We start from the raw sequence: 12,914 nt of genomic DNA, 5'->3' as shown, positions 1-12,914 counted from the left end.
TTTGTCACTTTCTAACATTAACAAAAAGACACTGGAGTGATAAGGACAATTTTTTTAGATATAGAGTGATAACATTTGCTCCAACTCGTACTCTTTCACTTAAATTAGTTCAGTATATAAAAAATAAAATATAAATCAGTGGCGCTACAACCTTTTTATGTCTCGGCCTCAGATTTCTGATCATTTGTCAATCTAATAGGCCTCACACACCGTCGACTTTATGGTTCTAAGGAAACCCTTACGATGTTTTTCTTTCTTTTCGGTGTCTCAGCGTGCGACTTTCATCCCTGAGGTCGTAGGTTCAATCCCTGGATATGCACCAATGGACTTTCTTTCTATATGGCATTTAACATTCGCTCGAACGGTGAAGGAAAACATCGTGAGGAAACCAGCTCGCCTTAGATTGACAAATGATCACAAATCTGAGGCCCAGACATAAAGATCCAGCGCCACTGATTTACTTTTTATTATGTATGTATGTTTAGTTATATTAATCCTCAAAACAAAGACATCATTTGACATTACGAACGACTCTCAATTATGAATTTAAATTTAACCAAATTTACTAAAAAGGAAATTGTCCAATAACACTTCTTACAGTCTCTATTAAGGAAGAGTCTTGTAAATTTTATCACTTAGCACTGAAGAGCACAAGACTAACTTACTACATACAATTCCTTTGATTAGGCAACAAATGTTTCCTTACTAAGACCTTCATTACAGGTAGAAAAGTTAACAAAAAACTCATCGTGACTAGAAGGCATCTGGCCGACCACCTCTTGCTGGACCGACCGACTTAAGAGCCTCAGAACACAGGGTATCCTAGTGTGGGGGCCAGTAAGTAATAAAGGTATTTCAAAGGCAAAGGCTTGCCGAAGACAAGGGAGAGTGGAATTTGTGCGGTGCCACTAACACGACCTTTAGAAATGACGAGAGCTTCTAAAGAAGCTTACGATAAAGCACAAACATGTTGGTAATGATCATATCTGTTTCGCTATCAAACCCAGGATCACCATTCGCCATCATAACCAATAGAGGCGCTTAAAAAATGTAATTCCTACAGATATACAACCTTTTTATTCAAATTAAGTCGAATTCCATTTTCAAAAATTCAATTGTTTTATTGATCGAATTAATTTAATTCGCTGTCCACTCGACTTATTTATGGCCCTAAACCCTAGACTCACTTAAGGTACTTGAATCAATGAGCCATGTCGTTCTGTAAAGGGAGACGGGTTCCCACGTTTGTTTGATACGCTTTTGTTTTACGATTGATTCTTAGTATTTAATATGGCGCCTGCAGGTTATTAGACTATGAATCCTTTGAAGCTGGTAGAAATTGTACGACTAATCGCGCCATCTGATACGTGAATTGTAATGATTGTCATTTGTCAAGACAACTGACATTCCAAAAAACAACTTGACAAATTAATAAAACGCAAATCTATTTGAATTTCGAACAGCTATCGTGTCATTAAAACCGATTGCATGTTTCTTAAATCTGGTATTAATTAACAAAGATAATAAAAATACGAATTAATATTTTTTTCTAAACGTTCGCGTGCTATTCAGTTTATGATCGAAAATATAGGATTCGATACGCTATAACTAATCTGTGAGAGTACCGTTGGGCGGGCTATTTGATCTTTCTCAAGTTTAATTTAATTAACCATTACAGTTCGATTTGAAGTTTTGTTGAAGGTCGAATTTTAAAATAGGAATTCTTAATTCAAAATGATGTTAGTTCCGGACCGGCTTAATATTCTACTTTTATAGGCTATTCCGATCGTAAGTTTAAAAAAAGAAGCGGCCATAGATTCATCTATATCTATGTCCTTAATCAATTCTTTGTTATCTGTTCTCTGCGCCTGATACACGTCTTATATTTTTGGGTCTAGGGCGATGCTTACGAAGAGCTTGCGAGCAGAGGCTCCGGAATAATGCCTGCTGGCCAGTATACTCTCCGTCTTTTGCCCTTGTCGCTAGTGCGAACCTAGATTCGCTTCGGAGGTGATAATCGAGATCTTAGAATCTGCAGAACTCCAACATCAACGATAGTCGCCAAGCGCGGACTGCAGACAGTCCAAAATGGCCGCTAATGACAATGCGACTTCTAAGCTTCAACAGATTTAAACTTAAAATAATTATGAGGACAATTACGGGCCGTTGTCTCCTTAATAAACATATTTTTGTCATAGGCGCGACAGACAGCCCCATGTGCAGAGGCTGTGTCAGCGCAGAGGAATTAGCCACCCACGTAGTCCTAGAATGCCAGGCTGTAGCCAAGCAACGTACAGAAATCCTCGGAGCAGTGAGGTCGCTCCGTAAGCCTGCGAGTTCCCAGGAGACTTCTGCGCTTTTGGAAGGAGCTAGGCAGGCTTAGTTACTTGGCCAAGACTTTACGCCAACTGATCTTGTGAGAGTCCAAGTGCGGAATCCGAGTCACCAACCTTTAACCTTTTTGGGTCTATGAGATATCGGCTTTCTCACGATGTAAAGAAAATGTCAGCGGCACACATCGCCCAACCTCAAGGATGAGACTCGCTTAACTCGTAATCGATCAAAGTTTAGATAAAGTTTGTTTAGTATAATCTGTATTAACAAAGATGTGCTGTCATCTATCAATGAAAGTATGCAATTCAAAAAGACGGCTGTGAAACATAATAAGTAGAATAATTACAATTAGAAAATGATTAAGTACTAAATACAAGAATTAGTCCATTACTCATATGTTATGCGCTAGCCAAAATATTTCCCCCATATAGTGTCCAACAAACGTATAATTTCTTCAAGTGTTAATTACAATTTACTACCGATATCGCATGTCATTGGCAGCCATTTTGAATTCGTATTGACAGCTCTATTGTAATGGCGTCCTGTCGCGAATAATCAAAACAATGTTAATTTTAATAATTTTAAATCTGTTTGTAAAATCGATCATATATAATGGTTGGAAATACTTTAATTAATAAACTTGAACAGCTATAGATTAATCAATAAAATAAGAATTAAAATCATTTTCTGCTTAGTCTAGCGTGTAACAGCGTCTACATTATTTACAAAATAAATTGTTTCTTTTAAAATTATTAATACGTTAACAGCGTCATTTTATTTCAAAAAAAAGCTATCACACATACAACCTCTTTGATTGATTAAAAGTAAACGGTGATCTTAGATTCGTCACCGTAGAACTGACATTGACATTTAGCTATTCTCTATTGTAAGCTGTAGAACAATAATTTATGATTGCCCAGAAACAAAACTGTAAACATATATTCTTTAAAAATATTTTTCCGTAAACCAACCTGTTATCGAAGCATTAAACTAGCGCCACATTATTAGGAATGTTTACTAACGTAAGGGATATTTAAATAATCCAAAATGTCCGTCAATAATAAATGACATTTGTGGACATAAGTAAACTGTTTGTCAAAATGCACAGATCACTAAAATTCTTAAAATGCTACAACTGCCACTGATTATCTGCAATAAAATGTAAATTACCATAATATTTAAAGTATATTAATAACTAATTACAAAGATTATAAATTAGCGATTACAATTTACAATGTATCGTACGCCTGTCTCTTTCTTTCGCAGGTGCACTATAAAAACGATGGTATTTTGATAAATAATCGATAATTTACGATATTTTGGCGCAAAAAATTGCTATCAAAATGCAATTTTACATTAAGCGACGGTAAAACTTTACGATACTAACAGTTTTTAGGAAATTTAAAGGAATTGAATTAAAATGTTATTTGTAATATTTGTATATGACATCTGCTTTTTACGGCGCATATAACTCGACCAAGGGTTTTTAATACTGACGAAATGTAATATTTAAAGGAATTATGGATCTTGTTTATGTTAGCTACCTACACCGTCAATTGTCAAGTGATACACGTTGGAATATAAGTTTAAAAATGTCAGTTTAAAGTAACATCGAAGCAAATTAACAAGAAAACTACGGGGTTTTCAATAAAACATAAGCAAGATAGGGCTTTTTAGACGTTCCTAAAGAAAAGATTAAAATTCAGATGATTTTAGCGTACCTATGGTATAAAAAGAATTTTTTTCCCCTCTATTCGTGGTAATATTTTATAATATGTTTCGATTATGCATAAATTGTAATTTTATTTTAACTCTTTATTTTCTAATTAACCTAAAGCCCTCCAAGCACCAAGGTTTTTTGGTCTTTGTCGGACTGTAAAGGAAAACATCCCGAGGACCCCTTAGTGGGTCTAAGTCCACGCGCGGCGTGTCCACAGGATCACCGATTTTAGATTGGCAAATGACCATGAAACGGAAATATGAGGCCCAGACATAAAAGGGTTGCAGCGCCACTGATTTATTATCTATCCAATGCTGTGGATTTATTAAACACTTTAATAACTCTTTATTGGATTATGTGCTATATTTTCTAAGATTTCAGTTGCGTGAGATAGCAATCATTTTAACAGACGGGCAAAAAGTGTTGCTCATTATGTTTTTATCGTTGGTGAATGTCACTGTGTACCTATCCATTAAATTATACAAGAAATTGCATTTCTATTTATCTTTCGGGTGGTATGCCCATAGACTGAATAAATTTATTGTATTATCTACTAGACAAAATTTAATCTGTTAAATATAAAATTATACAGAACTGGACACACAGAAGACCTATAAATATACTGTCTCGGGAAGATGGAAGAGGGAAAGACTTCCACTAGTTTCCTTTCATAACAAACGATGAACCAAATCGTGCAGCGCCTGGGGATTTCAACAACGAAGGCAGCACTCCAGAGTGCTTCTTTTTTCCAGTAATTAACAACAAGAGCGGTATATTGGTGATAAACATGGCGTATGTACTAAAGAATCGTGGCTAAATGAAAAATGAAATAAGTTGTTTTTGTCTTTTGATATCGGGAAATTGATTTTAAACTCAACAAGCGATCAATTTTATTAAAGAGCCGACAACATAAAGGTCATTTGATAAAATAAAGTAAAATTACATTAAGTTTAACATTATTTCCAGTCGATCGGAATCTTCTGACATTTGCGGATTTTTGCATTGACATAATTATAATTGATTTGTGGGTCGAAGAAAGCGGCCGCGCAGAACTGGTTATTTTGCGAATTAAATAATATTTATAAATTTTACGGCATAATAAAGGTGGTAATTAAAATTTTACGATTCGTTAGTGTAGCTTTTTGATACGGAATAAAATTTTTAAATTGTCTATGATCATTTACATAGAAATTTTTATGTTCGAACGAGACAGGCGGAAACTACTAAACGGGGAAATTTATTTTATTATGTGGACATAACTAGTAATGACGGTTGTTTTTTTTAAATTATATTTTACTATCGTGTAAAACCTCTTTCATGCAGCAAATGTATTGCTACATGTCAAATCAGACAGCTTTTCTTAAAGAAATTATTTAATACATTAAATTTTGAGCGGCCTGATCCCTTGGCATTGCGTAGAGGTGTGTGGTCAGTCTTCGCCTTTACCGCATTTACCATAGAGTTCTCAAAGTTTTTCAGATACCTGCATCTGAGTTTCATCATTGGACGTCAAGGCAGAATATAAAATTCCACCTTTAACACCTCGACGTCCGTCGTTCTACAACTGAATCTAATTGAAGGCATTTCTTGCCGCTTAATACTTACCGATTTTTTAACTATCATTGTCACGGGTTAGTTTAAATTTGAAATAATTCAATAGTTTTTGAGTTAATGAACGCGTTGTAGCCGTAAAGTTTGAATTTTTTTTCATATTTTTCATTGGCTACCTTGGCTTACCTACACGAGTCTATCAAGATTATTGAAAAAAATACTTGCAGTAAAAACATTATTAAATGACGGAAGCTTTACAGTCCTGGCATAAAAAACTAATAAAAAATATCTATAGGCGGCATCATTAAAAATTTCTCACGTTTTGACATTTACGTTTCCCGCCATTCGTCATATGCCAATCTTGTCCGCCATTTTGTCATTAGCCTAACATGGTAACTAGAACGCGGCTCTATCAGTACGCGGCAAAATGGCGATTGAGACGTAATATTGAAATTGTAAAGTGCGTAATTATTACACGCGTTATTTACGATAAGTAAAAACAATACACGCTATTCACTGAAAAATATGTGAATTATGCACCAATCACATGGCTAAACTATGTTTTCTTACACAGATAAGTGGTGGATTCTTAACAAAAAGATTGTTTGCCAAAATGTCGGTACGAGAACAGATTAAAAAATGATCACGCAATATTCTACTGTGTTGCCTATACGATTTTTTTTTATAACAATGATATTTTTGTACAAAACTTTACAGCGCTTTACAGAATCGGAATACGGTTGTCAGCCTGAATTTTTAAACATTATTTCAGAGTTAAGGTCTAATTAATCAAGTACAAAATATTCTTTTTATATGTAACATTTTTATTGATATTCTTTGACCACAGACCATCTGATGTTGACAGATGTTACATTATTGCAATTTTTCCATGTAGCTACTTAGTATGGTTCCACATATCTATATTTATATAATTATTTAAGTTTTTGCCAATTTGGCTTCTGTTTTTCTCTAAGTCCAACCTTCTATGTGGGTATACCTATAGCGAGCATTGTGCGTGTGCGCGTAGACCCACCACTCTATGGCCCGATGGAACGGGAGTCCGATACTACTGGAGTATGACAGTACGAGTAGACTATGTTCTCAGACACGGTGGTGGTCAAATAAAACTTATCCTGAAACCCGAGAGATACAGCTTTCATCTATAACTCTTCTTTGTACATAACATAAATGTCATTATATGACACAGTTGGACCTAGAGTTTTAGCTGAATAAAAACTTCGTAACCATGGTAACAAATTAATAATAGGACTAATCTGCGGAATAGCGAAAATTTTTTGCAAAACCCTCATTCACTGTCGTAATCATCTTTAAAATATATCCTAGAACGCTAATGAAATTTAAATCTAATTAAAGAGTTGCCAGACAGCGGTCAGCCTATATTGTGTCTTGAGATACAATTTCGACAGGTCTTATTCTAAAACGTCAATTAAACTAAAATCTAGTTTCAGGAGCTGTCAAACAATTTTTTTGAATGTTAAACCATTGTATGAAGTTTGACATATTTGACAGTGGTCAAGACCATATTGCGACATGGGATACAAATATAAATATCGATATATACCCTCAAAATAATCCACGTTCAATCAATATTTTTCAATATAGTGTCAATAATTTAACCAAAGATAAATGTACTTTTAAATAATTTAAACCAGACTATTACGAGATTTTATCAGCGAAACGTTGACAGTACGCAAAAAGGTATTTTAATCCCTTGAGAGGTTTAACCTAAATCTACAGTTAATTAGTAAATTAAGAGTCAGTGGCGCTACAAATATTAGTTTGGTTTGGGCCTCAGATTTCTCTATTATTCGCGATCATTTATTATCAAGTAGGTGATCAGCCTCCTGTGCCTGACACACGCCGTCGACTTTGGTTGCAAGGCAAGCCAGGATTTTTATATATTTAGATGAAGTTCTCTTAATATCCTCAGCGCTAATGTCGCACTCGTCCATGGTATCGGCACAAAAAGGGCTACGCAATCTCTATAGGAGTATCGATGTTCCATAGTGGCCCTGAGAAAAATAATGAAACATCTTCCAATCATCCATGTCCAAGTGATGCCGCCCATAGACAATGCCAAAACGCTCGCGTACATCCGGCTTTTTAAGATATGGTTCGCTGTTTTATAAGCATGTATTGGTACGGAAATACTTTAATTCTGGTTCAACATAGAGCTGTTGCGCAGGGTACCTTAAAAACCCTCAGTGGTGGAACATCAACATATACATTATTAGGACCTATGGTAGTAAATGTTATTTGCTTTGGTCCAGATATACTTTGCTACGAGCACGAGCTTGCTCTTCTTATTTTAAGCGGAAGAATTTTCGAAGAATTGTTGGCTGCTTGGCGACGACGGTGGGGGGGGTCTCTTTGCAGAACTTCATAACATCCTTGACGACGTCAACATCTTCCAATTCATAAAAAAGGCTCAAGTGGTTAGGACGTGCACTGAATGGGAGACGACAGAACCCCAAGGTCCTTACTAAAATCACAACCTGCAGGAGAAAACCCGGTACACATAGGCTGCGTTGATGTGTCTAGGACCTCAAAACAATGTTTGAAGTTGGACCCAAGCCCTCAATCATCATTACGGGTGTATTGGTGATGACGATTCATCGCTGCGAGTCAACAAAATCCTCTGCCGCATCTCTCTTATAAAACCGGAAGATTTACGTTTTCCACATAAGATTAACTATTTCTCAAGGTACGGTCTATGTGTCTTATGAGGAGTAACTTTTGCCTCCGCATCATTTTAATACATAATAAAAATTCCATCATTATTATTAATATGTGTCTTCATTGAGACATGGAAGACTACGATCTAGCCTAACTCAAGACTGATAAGTAATTTATATCTAATCTTATTTAAATTACTTATCAGTCTTTATCAAGTGTCAAACAACTTAGTCTCTATTAAACGGAAGCCACTCTAGAAGACACTCTTCCTGTGTTCTATTTTTTCACTTGTATAAAGTGTTAGTGCAGTTAGAAAGTGTACTAACGAGCACTAACACATATCAAATCCTTCTCACTAGGCTCCTAGTGTCAAAAAGTTAAATAGCCCCGACTTTCAGGTGATGGTAGAGCATATGTTCGTGAAATAAAGCAATATTTTCCCAGTCTAAAGAGGCAAGCGGCGTTCACGTATAAATAAGTAATGACTATTGACCTGTCTGTATGAATGTGACTGGTATTAATGTCTAATTGGGCTATGAACGTGATTGTTTCAAGTATTGTTAGACGAGGTTAGGCGGTTTGTTCGTTCGATGTGCGTTAACTTTAGATTATTTGGTTTTACACAAAACTCAAAAGGTACTTTGGCAGTCCTATAAGCACTTATGTGCCTGACACACGCCGTCAACGTTTCGCTTCATCGTTCAAACGGATGTTAAATGCGCACATAGTGCAGCACACGCGCTGCTGAATCACATAGCTACTATAAAGAAAACCTTTTGAGGCGAACCTGATGAAGTGCTGGTCTAAAGTCCAAATCATCATTCTGTGTTGAAAAGAAGAATGTCTACATTATATCATGACGAACGAACCAGTAGAACTCCGCGATCCCCTTTAATCAGCATGATGGAGAAGATGTTTGTACGGATATTAAGAGAAATCGAAATAGTAATTTGTCTTTATCACTCTTGTTATGATGAAAATAAAATATTAAATTTATCAGTTATCTAATTATTTTTACTTCTATCAATCAAAAGGCAAGAACAGATAATTTTATTTACTACAGAGTGGCAGTAGTGTTATGTTTATCTTACATTAAAAATCCTTTTTTAGTAAAGTTACTTATTAGTCATAAGTTAGACTAGATCGTAATGATCCATGATGTCTCAGTGAAGACAATCTATTAAAAAATAATTACGCGTTTATTCTAACGGTGTTTAAAAGTTAACTATTTTATGGAAATGACGTTGTAACGCTCAGATACTAAGACACTAACACGACTGTAGACAAATCCCACTTTGATTTGATCCCCTTTGGTACTCCAAACTCTTGGGCCGTGGGGATCAAGTGCAGACGCTAAGTAAAGATGTAAGTGAGCGCCTGGTGGTACCAGTCCCCAGAGTTCCTCAACGAATAAGTATCGCAATACAGCAGGGAAATTAAAGGTACCCTACTTTTTAATTAAAAAAAAATCTATTTATTAATTATTATTATTATTAATCCTATATACGTAAAGAATATTATATTTGTGTGTTAAAAATAAATATCTATAAACTATTAGTTTAACAAGATTCTAATTCCGATGTTATAAGACAAAAACACTAATCTTAAAAAAACTAAAACCTCTTTTAAATGCCTTAAAAAAAGATGATATCTTTAGTTACAATGAAATATTATTTACCCATTAGACTTTTAACCGATTCAAAAAAAACGAAAGTTTACCAACTCAAGTTTTTTATACAAGCTTAGTTCCCCCGTAGATTAACCCAGGACCGATCCGGATGGCTTTCTACGCTCTATGCTCTTAAGGGACATAGGACAAGTCAGTAGTTAGTCATAGTTCTCCCGACCGTAGACCATCTGTATCTTATATTCTAGAATATAGACCTTTATCTTTTGCGATATGCAACTGACGCGTAAAAAATATTTTTAAAAAGTTTTCTTGAATTGGTTCATTAGAGGAACTTGAGGAGATAAATTTTATCAAAGTTATATTATATATAATTAAGTATTTCTAATAGTTTTAATTCTGACATAATGAAAACGGATTTCTTAGTCGGTTAAAGACTTAAGACGTATTGATATTATCTCGTTATATAAATAACTTCGTTAAAATTTTGCCCGTTTTGTCGTGTTGGGACAATTTTTCGAACACCGCTATTTGGTAATACTTGACCTAGTACTTTGTGTGTAAAATTAGACTTTTAAGGAGTATATTATGAGTATACTTAAGTCGGTGAAGACTTCGGTACTTCTGGATCAAAGTATATCTAACTGTATAGGTAGAGATTAAGGTTACTTTTATCCTGAATACCATTCTATAATCTATGCAAATGGCCCTTATAAAGCGGCAACTAGTTCTACTGACAGATATAATAGTCTTACTTACGGTTGTTAGGAATAATCAATATTTCAATCACAGCATCACTTCACAAAACACAAATTGTCACACAACACTGTAAAGTCTTAGAACGAATTAGAAAACGGGGATTATACTAAAAATTTGGTTGATTTCTATCCATATGTGGGAATTCGTGAATCAAAAACACGCTGCGAATATTATCACGTTATAGATGTCATGTTTTATGAATAATTGCACAGTCACTCATTCCTAAGCACAATCCGTCCGCTGTTATCAAAGTTAAAAAATCGTCACAATGAAAAAAAAACAGGCGCACACAAGCACAAATTTCTGTCCAATTAAAGATAATGTTTGTGGATATTTTAATAGCGTTTCCCCTCCGAAGAAACCCGACACAACCAACTCCCGTTGAACATAAACACTTAATGATCAGTTGGAGGAAATTGTCCGAGAAACGAACGGCCCAATGTATCGCTGTCCCGCTCTGTTTAGTTCGGAATTACGCCGGTTGTATGGGATATTTGGCGCTAGTGCGCTCGGCGGGCGGAGCTTATTTGAAGGTGGAACGCTTCGAGGGCGCGGCTTATCTCCGATTGGTCGCTGAATATGGCGCGATTTTTTTCGTTCGTACGTGCATTGAGAGCGGGTTGGTAACCGAACATCGATCGCTGGCGTCTAGGTTGCCATTAATTTTTTTATGGGTATTTTTTGGCGGCAAACCTGTTCCATAGACCCCGCCCATAGAGCTACAGACGTAGATCATACGCTATCAATCTGGACGGCGAACGTTGATTTTTTTTATCGAAGTGAGTTTTTTTTCGTGACGGTGTCTTTGATTTGGTGTCAGTTGTACTTTTTATTATATTGTGGTTTTGTGACGTTTTTTGTATGTACCATGTTAAGATATGGTTGTAAGTATTTTAGTACATGAATGAGGTGTCATTTTACTAATTACGGGATTTATAGTTGAAACTACTGCAGAATTGTATTAAAATTACCCGGTATTACCACTTCTATATATTTTTATATTCATAAACATAGGTTTACTTTATAGATAGAGATATAAATTAATCGTGTAGATAACATATCATATTCATTTAATCTACTTTTATTTGTATTGCTTCCATTACTATGTTTTATAAGTACCTACCATACCTAGAAATGATAAATAGATTAAGACTATATATATATATCTATATATGTCATATGTTACCTACATAGTTGGAATATAAGTATTCATAAAAATACTAACTTGTGTTTAAATTAATTAATGATTTGATGTAATTTTATAATGTCTTTAAGCCATTAATTAAATCATGTAATGTCTAAAATTATAAATTCCGGAAGTAGTTTTATAATACTCTTTGCTATCTAAAGGGAGATAGAAGAAAAGCCTAAACAATATTCTTCTTATTTAGTACTTTATAGTCTCCATTAATTTTATCTATGATAAAAATATGTTAAAAATATTTAAATTAACAAACATTTCTGACTGATTAAACTATAAAGGATATTGCAATAAAATTAAATAGGTCATAGACAAACGGCTCAGCAAACAAAACTAAGGTAAATCTAAAAAAACTTTATTGCCATCGCAAAAAAATGTTACCTGGCCGTCCAATTAATATTTTTAATCTGTGCCCAGTAGTTAATGAAGTTGGGTGATACTTTATGGTTTTCTATTTATAGTCTGTGACATTAATTGTTTGTTGCCAGATATGAATAGCTCTTATCTGTTTTATGAGGCGTGAACATTTAGCATTGTATCTGTGCTTTGTGAAATTTAAAAAAAAAAGCTTTTGTCACCTTTGCGATGTGGTAGGTTTGCTTTTTTCTCTTTCATTGTATTTTGTTTATTTTAACTGTAAGTTTTATTACTTTTAAATCTTTTAAACGTAAATGTTTATTTTTATTCAATTAGGAATAGATGTAACGTGATTTTATAATTTACTTTTTATATAGAATATAGTTTTTCGTTCGCATTGGTTATTGGTAAAAATAAAACTATAAAATGAAGTCCAGACGCTCCTGTATGGTAATAATTATTTGTAGATGATTCCCATAATATGTTGTAGGTGGTAGGTGTATTTTTTATGTAAATATACTAAAATATAAATCATAATCCTTTGGAATATACGAGCCCCGCGGGCTGCGGATGGAGACTTATGATAAACATTATTTTAAAATACATTTAGCTGTTTAATATTAGTATAATATTACCGATATTAATAAGTTTTTCCAACAAACCTAATA

The 12,914-nt window shown here is 34.5% G+C and overlaps 1 protein-coding gene across 5 annotated transcripts in view; it reads right to left on the bottom strand.

The window, feature by feature from the left end:
- LOC123717481 (homeotic protein distal-less) overlaps window positions 1–11,069 on the bottom strand; it is an 83,815-nt gene extending 72,746 nt beyond the window's left edge. For all 5 annotated transcript variants that reach the window (XM_045673481.1, XM_045673484.1, XM_045673482.1 and 2 more), the window contains exon 1: window positions 10,689–11,069. The gene's annotated coding sequence lies outside the window, so the exon portion shown is untranslated. The remainder of the gene's footprint in view (window positions 1–10,688) is intronic.
- Between the last annotated feature and the right edge of the window lie 1,845 nt (window positions 11,070–12,914).

Source organism: Pieris brassicae, chromosome 12, assembly GCF_905147105.1.
Source record: "Pieris brassicae chromosome 12, ilPieBrab1.1, whole genome shotgun sequence".
Taxonomy (NCBI): domain Eukaryota; kingdom Metazoa; phylum Arthropoda; class Insecta; order Lepidoptera; family Pieridae; genus Pieris; species Pieris brassicae.
Note: the sequence above shows the minus strand (reverse complement) of the source record. Positions and strands in the feature narration are given on the sequence as shown.